Here is a 16,519-nt window from a genome sequence, read left to right on the forward strand (position 1 = left end):
AAATACTGAGGTAGGTACAACATGGTTAGGTTGGAAACAGACCCTGCCCACGTGGGCCTTACAGTCTAAGGGAGAGGGAGAATAAATATTGGATCTTCATTTTGCAGGTGAGCAAACCAAAGCACAGAAAAGTTTAGTAACTTGCCTAAGGTCACCCAGCAGGCAAGTGGAAGATGCAGAATTAGAACCCAGTTTCTTGGACTCCCAGATTCTTGCTCCTTCCCCTAGGCCGTGCTGCTTCTCTATCACTGGCTTCAAAATACATTCATAGAATGACTATTCGTCGTGATGCTATCGTGGTACCGACTAATGCCGTGAACTAACAATGTGAAGATTAGCACCAAAACATCTGATTCCTTTAAGACCTTTTATTTTGTATTTAGGAAACCTGAATGGTTGACTATTATCATCTGAAGCCACAGGGAAGAGTATTTACTAACAAAAACTCTCCCCTGCGCCCTTATCTTTTTGATGCTATTTTGCCTCTATCTTGAGTTTGAGGCGGAGTTTGCCTATTACACAGAGGAGTTTGGAAGAAAGAGTCTTTGAATCTGACACAGTTCTGGTAGTATGATTGGTGTTAATAAATCCCAACCCCATTATATTTCATGTTTAAAATAATGGCTGGAAGATTTAGTTTGGTAATCACCCCAAATTGAGACAAAACCATTTTGAGGTTTAAAAAAAGCTGGTTCATGTTTTCCTTTATTTTTTCTTAACTCTCATAAGCCTCGGACATTATGAGGTTTTCCCATAACCATTTAATTATGTAGAAGCAATCCAAGTTTGAAAAAAGACTTTTTATGTTGGTTACTCTGATGTGCAATGGAGCATAGTAGATTTTTTTATTGGTGTTAGAATTAAATGCCCCCAAGCTGTAGAACAGAACTTTGAAGGGAAACTACCGCCAGATGGATGCACGATTCAGTGTGAGCTTAGGTAACTGAAAAGCATGGGAAAAAGCACAAACAACATAGCAGCAAAACTTCTGAAAAACAAATTTACTCTTTCTCTTCAATCACTCCATTTGTGGTATGGTTCTGGTAAGGTTCCGGCAAGGACCAATTAAATAGCTCTTTTCCTCTCTGCATCTCCTATCCTAGAGAGTTCTCCCATTCTCACAGTTTCTTCTATCACTTGGACACATAAGCTCTCAGGTGTCACACTCCATCTGTGACCTCTCTCTTCTCATCTAGGTCCAGCTATCAGGTTGGCTTCAGGACACCCCTTCTTGGATTGCCAGCAGGGAATGCGTCTACCAACTCTCTTGTACTCTCCCCAGCCCTCAGTACAGTGTTCTGCACATAGTCAGCGCTCAATAAATATAGCTGATTGATTGATATCCTGTCACTACTTGGAGCTTTAATAAATGGAAAAGATGCGGAGAAGCAGCGTGGCTCAGTGGAAAGAGCACGGGCTTTGGAGTCAGGGCTCATGAGTTCGAATCCCAGCTCTGCCACTTGTCGGCTGTGTGACTGTGGGCAAGTCACTTAACTTCTCCGTGCCTCAGTTCCCTCATCTGTAAAATGGGGATTAAGACTGTGAGCCCCACGTGGGACAACCTGATTCCCCTATGTCTACCCCAGCGCTTAGAACAGTGCTCGGCACATAGTAAGCGCTTAACAAATACCAACATTATTATGTTTCTGTCCTACTGTCAAAGCTTACCCCGTTTCCACTGCCTTCCCTGTCTCCGAAGCCCCAGACTTTAGGACGATCTTTAAAGTTTCTCAAAAGTACAATTCGTTAGTTCAGACTAAGGGACAAGTTCAGTCTGAATTTAGGAAAAGTCTTAAAAGTATTTCTTTTCTGTACAGTCTTACTATATGAGGCACTTATATCTCCAAGCCCGTGTTTCCCTAATGTTTTTTTTTTCTTTTTCTGGACCACCTTTATCCTAGGATCATCTTTTTAAATGCAGCTAGGTTATCAAGGGGGCTCCATTTCTCTCCCCACTCTTAACATCCCGCTGCCTCGGCGTACGTTCCTGAAGTTTAACTGCAGCTCTCCTTTCTATCCATATAAAGGAGTCTTCTATTTTTTAAGATGACTACTGATGATGAGATCCTTTCTATGGGTGTGAGAGTGGCTGAAAAGAGCTGTGGGAGACTGAAAATCCATTTCATATCATAGACACTTGAAGATAGTTTTTTGCTGCACTGCTGCATTTACTATTTGCACAGTTTGTCACTGTTTGGGGATTGCTTTTTAGTAGTCTGACTTCCCAGAAGCCTCTGTTCAAGGAGAACAACTCCTTTCCTGATTGCACACCAGCCTAGACTGCCTAATATTATCATTTCCCAGTAGTCTACTGCTATAACACATTGTTTATAATAATGTCGGTATTTGGTATTTGTTAAATGCTTACTATGTGCAGAGCACTGTTGGAAGCACTGGGGTAGATACAGGGTAATCAGATTGTCCCACGGGAGGCTCATGGTCTTAATCCCCATTTTACAGATGAGGGAACTGAGGCCCAGAGAAGCGAAGTGACTTACCCACAGGGACACAGCTGACAAGTGGCAGAGCCAGGATTCGAACCCATGACCTCTAACGCCCAATCCCAGGGTCTTTCCACTGAGCCACACTGTTTATGATTGGGCTTCACCCTGTCATTGCTTGCACTCTTCTTCCTAAAATTCACCAATCAATCAGTAGTTGCCAGAGAATCTATTCTCTCATTTCCTGCCTAGTGAAGCTGGTTGAATACGAGCATAGCCTCAATCCTAATTCAATCAAACGTATTTATGGAGAGGTTACTGGGTGCAGAACACCGTTCTAAACTCTTGGGAGGGTACGATATAACTGAATAGCCAGACCCGTTCCCTGCCCACAAAGAGCTTACAGTCTAGAGGGAAAGACATTACTATAAATAATGGATATGTACATTAGTGCTGTGGGGTTGAGGGAGGGGTGGAAAGAGGGAGCAAATCCACGTGCGGGGGTGACGTAGAAGGGAGTGGCGGAAGAGGGAATGAGGGCTTAGTCAGGGAGGGCCTCTTGGAGGAGATGTGCCTTCAATAAGCTATCCATGTATTAGGATCTTGTTATTGATAATCTTGCCCTGTTATGACATGCCTATTTATTGTTATAGTGTACTCTCCCAAGGGCTTATTACAGTGCTCTGCATGTAGTGAGCGCTCAGTAAGTACGATTGAAGAATGACTGCATGAATGAATTTGACGTGAAGTATGGCTTCTAGGTGGCTCTGGTAAAACCGCTCAAGGAGCTAGATGTTGTGTTTTGCGGTAGGCCCATGTCTCAGCTGTAGAGGAAGTTGGATACTCTTAGAGCTTTATGCCCCATTTTTGTCTTATTTTCTCAGTCTCTCAAAAACCAGGCTTGTCTTTCTAGTTCTGTTTCTATTTTTTTTAATGGCATTTGTTTTTGTTTCTTTTTATGGCATTTGTTAAGCACTTACTATGTGCCAGGCACTGTCCTAAGCGCTGGAATAGTTACAATTTAATCAGGTTGGACACAGCCCCTGTCCCATCTGGGGCTCACAGTCTTCAGCCCCATTTTACAGATCAAGTAACTGAGGCACAGAGAAGAATAATAATAATGATGATATTTGTTAAGCACTTACTATGTGCCAAGCACTGTTCTAAGCTCTGGGATAGAAGCAAGGTTATCGGATTGCCCGACGTGGAGCTTACGGTCTTCATCCCCATTTTACAGATGAGGTAACTGAGGCACAGAGAAGTTAAATGCCCAAAGTCACACGGCTGACAAGCGATGGAGCCGGGATTAGAACCCGTGACCTCTGACTCCCCAGCCCGGGCTCTTTCCACTGAGCCACGCTGCTTCTCAAGAGAAGGGAAGTGACTCACCCCAAGCCACGCAGGAGCAGACAAGTGGCCGATGCAGAATTAGAACCCAGGTCCTCTGACCCCCAGACCCGAGCTCTTTCCACTAGGCCACGTTGCTTCTCTATCTCATTGTCTATTTGTGCGTCTTTGGACACTGTCCCACATGTGTGGCACTCTTCATTGACAGAGTTTAGTTCTGATTTGCTGATGGAAATCACTGGTTGTGTGTCCCGATTGCTTGTTGGCTCGCACGTAACTTCAGGTTTTTTTCAGGCTTAATGTCTGTTCGTAAGAGTGGGCCGCCTCGGCCGAACAATTCATTCTCATCTATCTTCTTGGGTTTGGATCTCAATCTGCCTCTGGCCTTTCTTGAATGCTTTCAAAAACTTTCAATGATGTTCATGTCCCGAAGCAGTATGAAACTCTTTGAGTGGCACACTACACTTTTAAAGAGAAGCAGCGTGGCTCTGTGGAAAGAGCCCGGGGTTGGGAGTCAGAGGTCAAAGGTTCGAATCCCAGATCTGCCACTTGTCAGCTGTGTGACTGTAGGCAGGTCACTTAACTTAGGGAAGCAGCATGGCTCAGTGGAAAGAGCCCGGGCTTGGGAGTCTGAGGTCATAGGTTCGATCTCAACTCTGCCACTTGTCAGCTGTGTGACTGTGGGCAAGTCACTTCACTTCTCTGGGCCTCAGTTCCCTCATCTGTAAAATGGGGATGAAGACTGTGAGTCTCACGTGGGACAATTTGATGACCCTGGATCTACCCCAGCGCTTAGAACAGTGCACTGCACATAGTAAGCACTTAACAAATACCAAAATTATTATTATTATTATTATTATTAACTTCTCTGTGCCTCAGTTCCCTCATCTGTAAAATGGGGATTCAGACTGTGAGCCTCATGTGGGACAACCTGATTACCCTGTATCAGCCCCACTGCTTAAAACAGTGCCCTGCACATAGTAAGCACTTAAATACCAACATTATTATTATTATTCTATCTATTATACGGCAGCAAAGTGTGACGCCACATTGCAGGTCAGGCTATGTGTGTCAACTATTTTCATCAGTGGCCTGATGAGAAGGATTCCGGTAACATGAAGTTGGTCTGCGCACGGTGTGCTCTTGAGAACTACCCTCGACTGATCGACCGATTGATTGTCCTTCGGTTTGAAGATCAGACCGATTGGCAGGGGGCCAGAAAAGGTGCGCTGTGATTCTGGTCAGAATCACGTCGGCAGTGGGAAGAAGTGAGTTAATCCTATACTCTCCCCATTCGGCTTTCTTACCTTTCTTCTTGAAGTTGCTGTTGATGACGGCATATTTGAAGTCTTGTAGCATTATTTCAGTGTTCCATTTATTAAAGAAGAGTTGGCACGGAAGTCTAAGCGTTAAGTCCTTTCCTTGCTTGTACATTCTGCAGGAATTCAATCAGATCCAGATGTGGATTTGCAATCAGACGAGTGACCGACTCGTGACCCTACACTTGCCTTTAAAGCGAAGGGACTCCGCTCCTCTTCTCGGCGGAGATATCCCGACATTGTCGAACAGCAAGACAGAGACAGGCATTTGTCTAAAGCTCTGGAACGGTTCTTTTCGGGACTATCCAAATCTGATTGGTTGATAATGTTGGGAAATACCGATGCACGGGGCGATAGCCATTCCCAAGTGTGGAAAAGGCATCCTTTCGATCATCAGTGGGACTTAAAACAAGGCTGGTCTCTCTATTGCCAAGCAAGGTGCTGAGCGAAGGACGGCTCTTCAGCTCGGATTATTCTAAACGCAGACTAACAAAGCCATCGATGTATCAAAAATAGCATTCCAAGCATTTAGATCACTCAATGCCTAGACCTTAGAGAACGACGAAGCCGCAGGACCCTCTCGTAGCCTCCCTGGAGCAAGGAAACCCACATTCAAGTTCTGTACGAAAGACAGGGCTATCTAGTGGACGGGGCACAGGCCTGGGAGTCAGAGGACCTGGGTTCTAATCCAGGTTCTGCCACTTGTCTGCTGTGTGATCTTAGGCAAATTACTTCACTTCTCTGGGCCTCAGTTACCTCATCTGTAAAATGGGGATTAAGTCTTTGAACCCCATATGAGACATGACTGTGTCCAACCCTATTATCTTATATCAACCCCAGCGCTCAGTATCGAGCCGGGATTAGAACCCGAGGTCCCTTACTCCCAGGCCCATGTTCTCTCTACTAGGCCCATTCCGTTATTCTGCCAAAAGACATGCGAATGCCTTAACGTATTTTTCAGATTCTTTTTTATTGACTTCACCATTTGATAATCACTGTGGAATTTAAGTGCTTACTATGTGCCAAGCACTGTACTAAAGGCTGGAGTAGATTCAATATAATTAGGTCCTACATAGGGCTCCCCGTCTAGTAGGAATGACTTTTAGGCAAACAGACCCCAGTCTGTTTGGCAGCCTTCCAATCAGTAAACCCTCAGTTCTTTATTCACTGAAAGTTGATAGGTAATTTTAGTTTCCTTCAAGGTGAAGATTGCCTCAGAGCACTGCTATGATTCTTTCAAGTCACTGCTATCCATTTTATCTATTGCCAGCCTGATTCAGTGCCAGCCTGATTCAGATTAGGTGTTTGAGAAGTTCAAAAATATGAGTGAGACATTTTCCCTCCCTTGTAGTAGTCCATAATCTCTTTTCGTCATCTCTTATCCATCAATCAGTAGCATTTATGAAGAGCCTGTTATTTTGCAGCACAGTGGAGAAGCAGCGTGGTTCAGCGGAAAGTGCCCGGGCTTGGGAGTCAGAGGTCAGGGGTTCTAATCCCGGCTCCGCCGCTTGTCAGCATTGTGATTTTGGGCAAGTCACTTCACTTCTCTGGGCCTCAGTTCCCTCATCTGGAAAACGGGAATAAGACTGTGAGCCCCACGTGGGACAACCAGATCACCTTGTATCGCCCCCAGCGCTTAGAACAGTGCTCTGCACATAGTAAGCGCTTAACGAATGCCATCATTATTATTATTAAAGCACAGGGCTGGCAGTCAGATGACTTGAAATCCAGTCCCGGCTCTGCCACTTGTTTACTTACTGCGTGACTTGGGGAGAGGAGCCAAGTCACGGGACCTCTGTAGGCCTCCTCAGTTTCCTTATCTGTAAAATGGGGATTAAATACCTATTCTGCCTCCTACTTAGACTTTGAGCTCCAACTGGGACAGGGACTGCGTCTGATGTGATTGTATTGTATCTACCCCAGTGCTCAGAATAGTGGTTGGCTCCCAGTAAAGTGCTTAACAAATATCATAATTATGACTTAGTGCCTGGGTGGAGTACAATAGTATTAAAAGATATGATCTCTGTCCTGACAACCAGTTTACAGTACCTATTCATGTTTTCAGAAACAATCGACACTATTTGTACCGAGCACTGAATTAAGGGCTCGGGAGAGGGCCAGAGAAGAAGAATACATGATACTTCCCACAGAGACTTACAATCTTATGGGGAAAATAGACATAAAGAAAAATTACAAAGAAGAGGAAGAAGTGCTCAAGTACATGTATTCCGACATATAGATAATTATAATTAGAGGTGATTTTAAAAAGAACTGAGGTGATAGAAATTACCGGGATGGCAATATTCATTCAATAGTATTTATGGAGCACTTACTATGGGCAGAGCACTGTACTAAGTGCTTGGAATGGACAATTCAGCAACAGATAGAGACAATCCCTGCCCAATGATGAGCTCACGGTCTAATGGGGGGAGACAGATGGACAAAAACAAGACATCATCACGATAAATAGAATCAAGGGGATGGACACCTCATTAACAAAATAAATAGGGTGATAAAAATATGTACAAATGAGCACAGTGCTGAGGGGAGGGGAAGGGAGAGGGAGTGGTGCAGGGGGAAAGGGGGCTTAGCTGAGGGGAGGTGAAGGGAAGGGAGAGGGATCAGAGGGCGGAGGGGGAGCAGAGAAGGAGCAGAGGGAGCAGAGGGAAAGGGGCAGCTCAGTCTGGGAAGGCCTCTTGGAGGAGGTGAGCTCTCGGTAGGGCTTTGAAGAGGGATGCAGCCCTGGGGAGAAGAAAAGTTGATCTGGAAAAGACTTCTGGAAGAAGCGGAATTTCAGAAGAGCATCGCGGAGAGGGAGAGCTAAGATCTGGTGGATTTGAAGGGAGTGAGTTATAGGTGGACTTGCCCTGGAGACTAAACTCCTTGTGGCCAGGGATCGTATCTACCTATGTTGTTACACTGCACTCTCCCAAGCACTTAGTACAGTCCTCTGCACACGGTAAGCAGTCAATAAGAGTTGCGAGGCATTCCTCGACACTACATCTGTTTTAGTACGTTCACCAGAATTCCTCAAGTACCGTACTCATGATTAAGTGGCAAAAAAGAATCAGAAACAATGAGGCCCTGGATAGAAATCAGTCTACAGTCATTGAAGATGTGTCACCTCAATCCAGCTTTTATGGATAAGACAGATGTACGCGGTGGTTAACAGTGGGGTGCTTGCTGTCTGGTAAGTGACTGAGAGTAAGGGGCAAAGGAAACTCCTCAGGGGCAGCGATTTTTTAATTAAAAATTCACAGTGTAGTCTATATTGCCAGTACAAGAGATCTATCCATACGTTTTATTTTCTATTACAATTTAAGCCGAAGAATTTGTAGGAGCCCTTCGCATCACCGTAAACAATATGGCAGGATTCCTTATGTGACCACAGTGGCCCGTGAACTCACCGCAGGAGAGTTCAACCAAAATAACTGATGGACAGAAAGGGCTCAGTATGAAAATCTACCCAAAGATAAAGCGATGGGTATCAGGAATTTTAGCCTTTCCCAAAGAGACCTCCAATGCTGTTTCTTAGCCCTACATTTTTGCTTCCTTATCAACTCAGCGCTTGGGCTGGCACTGAAAAGGTCAGTTTTTCCACTGCCTGACCCAGTAAAAATCAGGAAGTGTAATAAGGTTCATGAAAACTTGAAGCTTTGAGAAAATTCAAAACAATCCAAACCCTCAAACATTCGGTTTGGTTTGAGCATTGGACAAAGGATTGATATGCAGCTAGTGGGAGCAGATCCAGTTCAAGGGGTATAGTGATTCCATTTCAGAGCTGATTCTGGGGAAATTTTGAAACCATAACTTGGATATGATTTGAACAAAACCAAGAAACAAAAACACTTATCAGAGAATCTGCCTGGGAAAGGGGGCCTCCCTAGCCCCAGCTGTTACTATGATACAGTGATGACTCTTCCCAGTATTGGAGTCATGGGGTGGTTTCTGCTAACTCCCTGAGAGAAAGTTGACTTTTGAAAGAGATTCAATCCCATGGGCTCAATTCTTAGGTGGTCTCCTGACCAGTTCATCCCAGAAGTGGATCTTTTGTAGCTGAACTACAAACCCATCTAAAGCCTGAAATGACTAACTCTTTTCCCTGGCCCCTGGGAGCAGAAGACAGAAGAATCTCCTTTGTCACTATGTTACTTTGTTACTATGTGTCAGACATTATGCTGGGCACGGGAGTAGATTCATTCATTCATTCAATCGTATTTATCGAGCACTTACTGTGGGCAGAGCACTATACTAAGCCCTCGGGAGAGTAAAAATACACAATAAGCAGACGTATTAAACCAAAGTGGCTTTGGAAGGCCAAATGACTCGATTTAGATTAGCATGTTTTGGACACATAATCAGGACACCTAATTCTCTGGAGAAAATGCTAATGCTGGTAAAAGTCCAGGGAAAATATGGAAGAGGCAGTCCAGCAGCTAGATGGATAGAGACCATAACAACGATAGCGGAAGAACCATTAGAAAGGTTACGGATTATGGCCGAAGGCAGGGGGCTCTAGAGAAAACATATCCGTAGAGTCTCTATGAATCGGAAATGACTCGACGGCACTTGATAATAAGACAAGTGAGTTAAACATCTTTAAGTGCAGAAATCTATGACTATCAAGTGATTAAAAAGACAGCAACTTGCTCACTGGTTCTCATCTATCTTGCCGCCAACCTCTTGCCTTTTCCTGAACTCCCTCCCTCTTCACGTTTGACAGATGATCACTCTCCCCACCTTCAAAGCCTTATTAAAAACACATCTCCGAGAGGCCTTCCCTGACTAAGCCTTCATTTCCTCTTCTCCTATCCTTTCTGCGTCACCCTTCCACTTGCATTTTCACCCTTTATTCACCCCACCCTCAGCTCTACAACACTTTCGTACCATATCTGTAATATATTTGTATTCATGTCCGTTTCTCTCTCTAGGCAGTAGGCTTCTTGAGGGGAGGGAACATGTCTTCCAACTCTGTTATCTTCTACTCTCCCAAGAGCTTAGTACAGTGCCCTGCACACAGTAGGTGCTCATTTAATACCACTGATTCTTCCTTAAGTAGTACAGAGCAATCTGGTGTATATAGAGTCAGGCTTTATGCATGTGGCCTGTATTCACTACAGACAGGGAATAGTAATACAGAAAGATTACCAAGAGTTTGAGGCTCAGTCTCAAAGGATTTTTGCAAGGTTTGGAGCCAGAAATATTGGAAAGAAATACTGAAAATTGACCAAAGCACTTATTTAATCAGTTAGTTTTCAAGTATTCCAGTTTTCTATATAAGAGAGTTAAGTGACAATATTCCTTTAGGTTGCATAAACTGTCCCTGAAAGCTTTCAAAGGCTTATCAAATTGGCTGCTGCTTTTCACTGTCAATATTAATTTAATGATTTTAGTACAGATTCTATCCAGTGATGAGAGTTGTTTTAAATGATTTGCCATTACACAGAATTGTGTTACTGTGAAACAGATTTCGTGTGAAATCTGATGTGACTCAAGAGTAAATAAAAGGTGGTTAATGACATTTAACATATTTGGAAATGTCTAGGACTGTTTGTGTCCCTTAATTTACTGGTCAAACCTTGAGCTTTAGTCTTAGCTTTATTTTGCCCCTTTATGTTTTAACTGCTGTTCTTTAGTTATGATAAACAAGGGCTATTTCTCAGCAATAATCAAATCTGTTGTTTCATTTTAGAGATTTCCTAGCATTAACTCACCGAGGTTTCCCTCTGTGGATTCAGTAAGTGTCGGGCGGAGTTCTTTTGAACACCCAGGTCAGGCTAGTGGACTGGTGGACAGGAGTTAGAAGGCCCTGGGTTCTAATCCCGGCTCTACCCCTTGTCTGCTGCGTGATCTTGGGCAAGTCACTTCACTTCTCTGTGCCTCAGTTACCTCATCTGTAAAATGGGGATTAAGATTGTGGGCCCCATGAGAGACAGGAACTGTGACCAATCTTATTTGCTTGTATTTACTCCAGGGCTTAGGAGAGTGCCTGGCACATAGTAAGTGCTTAACAAATGCCACAATTATTATCATTATTGCTATTATTACTATTAACAACGGTCCCTGAGCCTGGCATACCCTTTTTTACTCTCCACAGCATGCTGTGCAGTTGGGAGGAGGAGTGTCTGCCAATCATTCGATCAATCATATTTATCGAGCTCTTACTGTGTGCAGAGCACTGTACTAAGCACTTGTCAATTAAAGGTATTTAGTGCTTAGTATGCAGATCACTGAACTAAGAAGCATTTGGGAAAGTAGAATAGGGTTAGTAGACCCGATACTTCTGCTGCAATTATTATCTGTTTTCTGGCAGCATTTTTAAAGCATTCTGTCTGTCTATATACTTTCTGGTGCATGTTGCCAATATTCACAGGGTCCAGAATCCACATGCCCCCTGTCAGGCTTGGGTTACTGGAAATATGCTTCCTAGAAGCAGTGCAGAAACAGCTAAGCTTCAGGAGAGCGTAAGGGGAATCAAAGAATCCCCTCACTGCCCAGCTCCAGGGCACTAGGAAGAGACCAGAACTAGAGGTAAAGTTAGGGATTTTGGATGCTGCATCTCGAAATGTTAGGGTGCGTGGTGAAGTGGGAAATGGTCACGGTGTTCTTCTAAGCATCCACTTCCACTTGCTGAGGCAGAAGCCCGGATGCACAGATAGACCAGCGTCTGACCCGCTACCCGTTTAGGTGGGAAAGAGTGTGTCCTCCTGGAAAGATCGAGGGCCGGGGAGACAGGGAACCTGGCTTCTATTCCTTGCTCCGCCACTTGTCTGCTGTGTAACCTTGGAGAAGTTGCTGCATTTCTGTGCGCCTCTGTTTCCTCATCTGTAAAGTGGCGGTTAAATACTCCTTTTTCTTCTCCCTTAGATTGTGAACCTAATGAGCATCAGGACTGTGTCTGACCCTATTAACTTGCAGCTACCCCAGTGCTTCGTATAATGCTTGGCACATCATAAGCACCTACCAAATACCGATATATTAAGTCACTTATCACAAGCCAAAATATCAGGCCTTTTAAAGTCACCACCTATTAGTCTGTACCAGATGTACACAAGAAAGCAAAACTGAGTTTTCAAGAAGGCTAAAGTATAATTATTGAAAAATCATCGGAAGAGGTAGCTTATGAATGTATTAATACAATCAGTATTGCCCAGAATAATGATGGTATTTGTTAAGTGCTTACTATTCATTCGATAGTATTTATTGAGCGCTTACTGTAATGAATGCCTGGGTGAGCACAGCACAATGCTAAACAGGCACAGTCTCTGCCCACAACAAGCTCACAGTCTAAAGGCAGGGAGACAGACATCAAAATAAATAAACAAATTACAGATATGTATTCATTCAATAGTGTTTATTGAGAGCCTACTAAGTGCTTGGAAAGTACAATTCGGCAACAAAGAGAGACAATCAGTACCCAACAACTGGCTCACAATCTAGATGGGGAGAGACGGACAACAAAACATAACAAGTAGACAGCCATCCTATGTAAATAAGTACTGTGGGTCTGGGAGCGGGGGAAGAACAAAGGGAGCAAACATTGTTCTAAGCACTGGGTAGATACCAGCTAACTAGGTTGGCCACAGTCTTTGTCCTACATGAGACTCACAGTCTGTGTATGACAGAGAACAGGTATTGAATCCCCATTTTACCAATGAGGTCACTTATCGAACGGCCTATCAAATCTAGGGAGTAATGAGAACTTGAGGAAATAAACATTACAAATTATGTTGTGAGCTATAAAATGGCTTCAATTATGCTGAAAGGAGGAGGTGCTAGGGTAGGTTATCCTATCTGATTTCTTGTCAAATCTGCACAAAAATTCATTCCAGTGAAAATCTTCAGACTTAAATGAAATCTGGAGCTGTTGGCCTCATTTCCCAAATTTGGAGTGTATGATGAGTGAGACTTAGTTTAAAACTGAAGCTAATATGGACTGGTGTGAAACTTCTTAGAACTAAGCCCAAGCATTGCTTCGGCTTGCCTGAAACCCGAAAGAGAATCTAGCCTTTCTTTAGGATTTCACTGCAAGGGAAAACAGCCAGAAATAGGTTATAAAAGCAGCAGGGAGTTTTTGCAGGAGAGCTGCCTTGCAAATCTGCACCGGGCAGATAGAAGTGGAGGAACTTAATACATCCATTTTGCTACAACACATTTTTTCTTTATAAAATTTGAACATAACCTAATGGAGAAATTAGGGAATGTTCTCCAGCAGCATGAGTCTGCTAAAGTAGCGTGGCTCAGTGGAAAGAGCACGGGCTTTGGAGTCAGGGCTCATGAGTTCGAATCCCAGCTCTGCCACTTGTCGGCTGTGTGACTGTGGGCAAGTCACTTAACTTCTCTGTGCCTCAGTTCCCTCATCTGTAAAATGGGGATTAAGACTGTGAGCCCCACGTGGGACAACCTGATTCCCCTATGTCTACCCCAGCGCTTAGAACAGTGCTTGGCACATAGTAAGCGCTTAACAAATACCAACATTATTATTATTATTATTAAAGTATAAGACGATCCATAAATTGGCACAGGTGGAATTGGTGGAGGAAGAAATGGTTGAACGGGCATCCGCACCCATCCTTACAACTATTAGTTCTATTCCTACTATTAACGCAACTACTACTACTAATAATGATGGTATTTGCCATGCCGCTTCCCTATTACTACTAGTAAGTATTCTACTGAGTATTTGTTAAGTACTCGCTATGTGTCAAGTGCGGGGGAAAGCAGCGTGGCTTAGTGGAAAGAGTCAGAGGTCGTGGGTTCTAATCTCCGTTCCACCATTATTCAGCTGTGTGACTTTGGGCAAGCCACTCAACTACTCTGTGCCTCAGTTAGCTCATCTGGAAAGTGGGGAATAAGTCTGTGAGCCCCACATGAAGCATCCCGATTACCTTGTATCTACCCCAGTGCTTAGAACAGTGGTTGGCACGTAGTAAGCCCTTAACAAATACAATTTTTACGTAATATAATGAGATTGGATCAGGAGAGAGGGGAGAATCAACTGCTTCTGTGCATTCCCCTCTGGCATGGCTAATCCTGTTTCTGGCTAAGTTCCGTAGTTTGTTTCACTGGTTTTCCCCAACCTAGTTTCTGTCCAATGCAGGCGATCTACCAGTTTTTTTCTCTCTGGTGGGGAGTAGGGGAGGATCCCATCCCATCCCATTCCAGCCCCCCCACCCTCATTCACTCTCTTCCTTCTTAATAAACAGTTACCTCATCTGTAAAATGGGGATTAAGACTGTTAGCCCCACATGGGACAACCTGATCACGTTGTATCCCCCTAGCGCTTAGAACAGTGCTTTGCACATAGTGAGCGTTTAACAAATACCACCATTATTAAACAGAATTAGTGCTACTTTGGGAATTGGTTAATTTAGAGAGGAAGAATTATTCATTTTGGAAATTTTTTTCTCTTTCTCTAAGAGTAAATTCTCCCCCTCTAGAGTGTAAGTTCCTAGTCATAAGGGAAAGGGTCTACCAACTCCGATATATTGTCCTCTCCAGAGTGCTCAGTACAGTGCTCTGCCCAGAGTTGGCATTCAATCGTACCACCCACTGATGATGTTTAAAGGATTCTCTTGGTGGTTGGGGCCCTGGAGGGCTTCAGGTTTAGTTGCTTGAGGAAGTAGAGGTCCAGCAGGGGGCAGCCTGCACCAGGGAGTACGGAGGGAGTTTCAAAGAGCCGGCCCTTGGGTTCAGCAGAGGGTGGTACATAGGAGTTGGGCATGATTTACCATCTTCCCTAAAAATAAACAAATAAAAATGGTGGGATTTGTTAAGCGCTTACTATGTGCAGAGCACTGTTCTAATCGCTGGGGGATACAAGGTGATCAGGTCATCCCACGTGGGGCACACCGTTTTTCAATCCCCATTTGACAGATGAGGGAACTGAGGCACAGAGAAGTGAAGTGACTTGCCCAAGGTCACACAGCTGACTAGCGGCACAGCCGGGATTCGAACCCGTGACCTCTGACTCCTAAGCCCACACTCTTTCCACTGAGCCACGCTGCTTCTCTAATTGGAAGATGTTATGTTCCATGTATGATCTCAGAAGAACTTCCACTTCAAGGGCTGAATCTTGGATCATTCAATCAACCACAAGGGTTTACTGAGGGTTTACTGCGTGCAGAGCCAGGTGCTAAAAGCTTGGGCGAGTACAATCGAATTGGGATTCGTCATCCCTGCCACAAGGAATTTACCATCTAACCTTGGTTGTAATTACACCATTCTCTTTTATAAGTGCCGTGTTTCAGTGACCTCTTGAGGTCCCTTCTAAACTACGATTTGGGGGGCATTTCTTCAGAGAAATGAATATGCCCTTGAAGTATTCATACCTTCTCTACGCCTTGTGGGACAGGAAACTGTATTTTATCTGATTACCTTTTATCTACCCCAATGCTTGGCATAGTGCTTTTTTAAATTGTATTTATTAAGCACTTATTATGGTCCAGGAACTGTACTAAGCGCTGGGGTAGATACAAGCTAATCAGATTGGACACAGTCTGTGGCCCACATGGGACTCCCAGTCTTAATCCTCATTTTATGGATGGGGTGACTGAGGCACAGAGAAGTTAAGTGACTTGTCCAAGGACATGGAGTCAAAAAGTGGCGGAGCCAGGATTAGAATGCCAGTCCTTCTGACTCTCAGGCCTGTGCTCTGTCCACTAATAATAATGATATTGATGTCGGTATTTGTTAAGCGCTTACTAGGTGCAGAGCACTGTTCTAAGTGCTGGGGTAGATACAGGGTAATCAGGTTGTCCCACGTGAGGCTCACAGTCTTCATCCCTATTTTACAGATGAGGGAACTGAGGCACCGAGTAGTCAAGTGACTTGCTCAAAGTCACACAGCTAATAGGTGGCAGAGCTGGGATTAGAACCCATGACCTCTGACTTCTAAGCCTCTGCACTTTCCACTGAGCCATGCTGCTTCTCTAATGCATGCTGCTTCTCTCAAGTGCTTTGCCTCATAAGCACGTAATACCATTATTAATATATATATTAAAATTCTATTACTCTTACTATTTCTCCTTCTACTAATAACAGAGTAAAAGCTGTGCTGGGTCTATAGAGCATTATGAGACGACTATCAGCTTGAAGGAGACCAGGGTCGCAGACCAACCCAATTCCAGCAAATTTTAATTTCCAATCTAAATCTTCCACTGCTGAGATGAGAAGCTTTGATTCGATTATGTTCCTTTAGCAATATTCTATTAAATAGGCACTAATATTCAATATACGAAAAAGTCATGTCAACAAAGTTATTGCTTCAGTCAAATAACTGAGAGTCTTGGGGAAAAAAAAAAGATTTCAAACATTATACCAAAGAAAAAATCCACCAAGAATGATGTTTTTCTATTTTTAATACTGTTTGGGCATTCGATCTTGATCTGCTGGGAACTTCAAATTCACCCT

Source organism: Ornithorhynchus anatinus, chromosome 14 (genome assembly GCF_004115215.2).
Source record: "Ornithorhynchus anatinus isolate Pmale09 chromosome 14, mOrnAna1.pri.v4, whole genome shotgun sequence".
In the NCBI taxonomy this organism is placed as follows: domain Eukaryota; kingdom Metazoa; phylum Chordata; class Mammalia; order Monotremata; family Ornithorhynchidae; genus Ornithorhynchus; species Ornithorhynchus anatinus.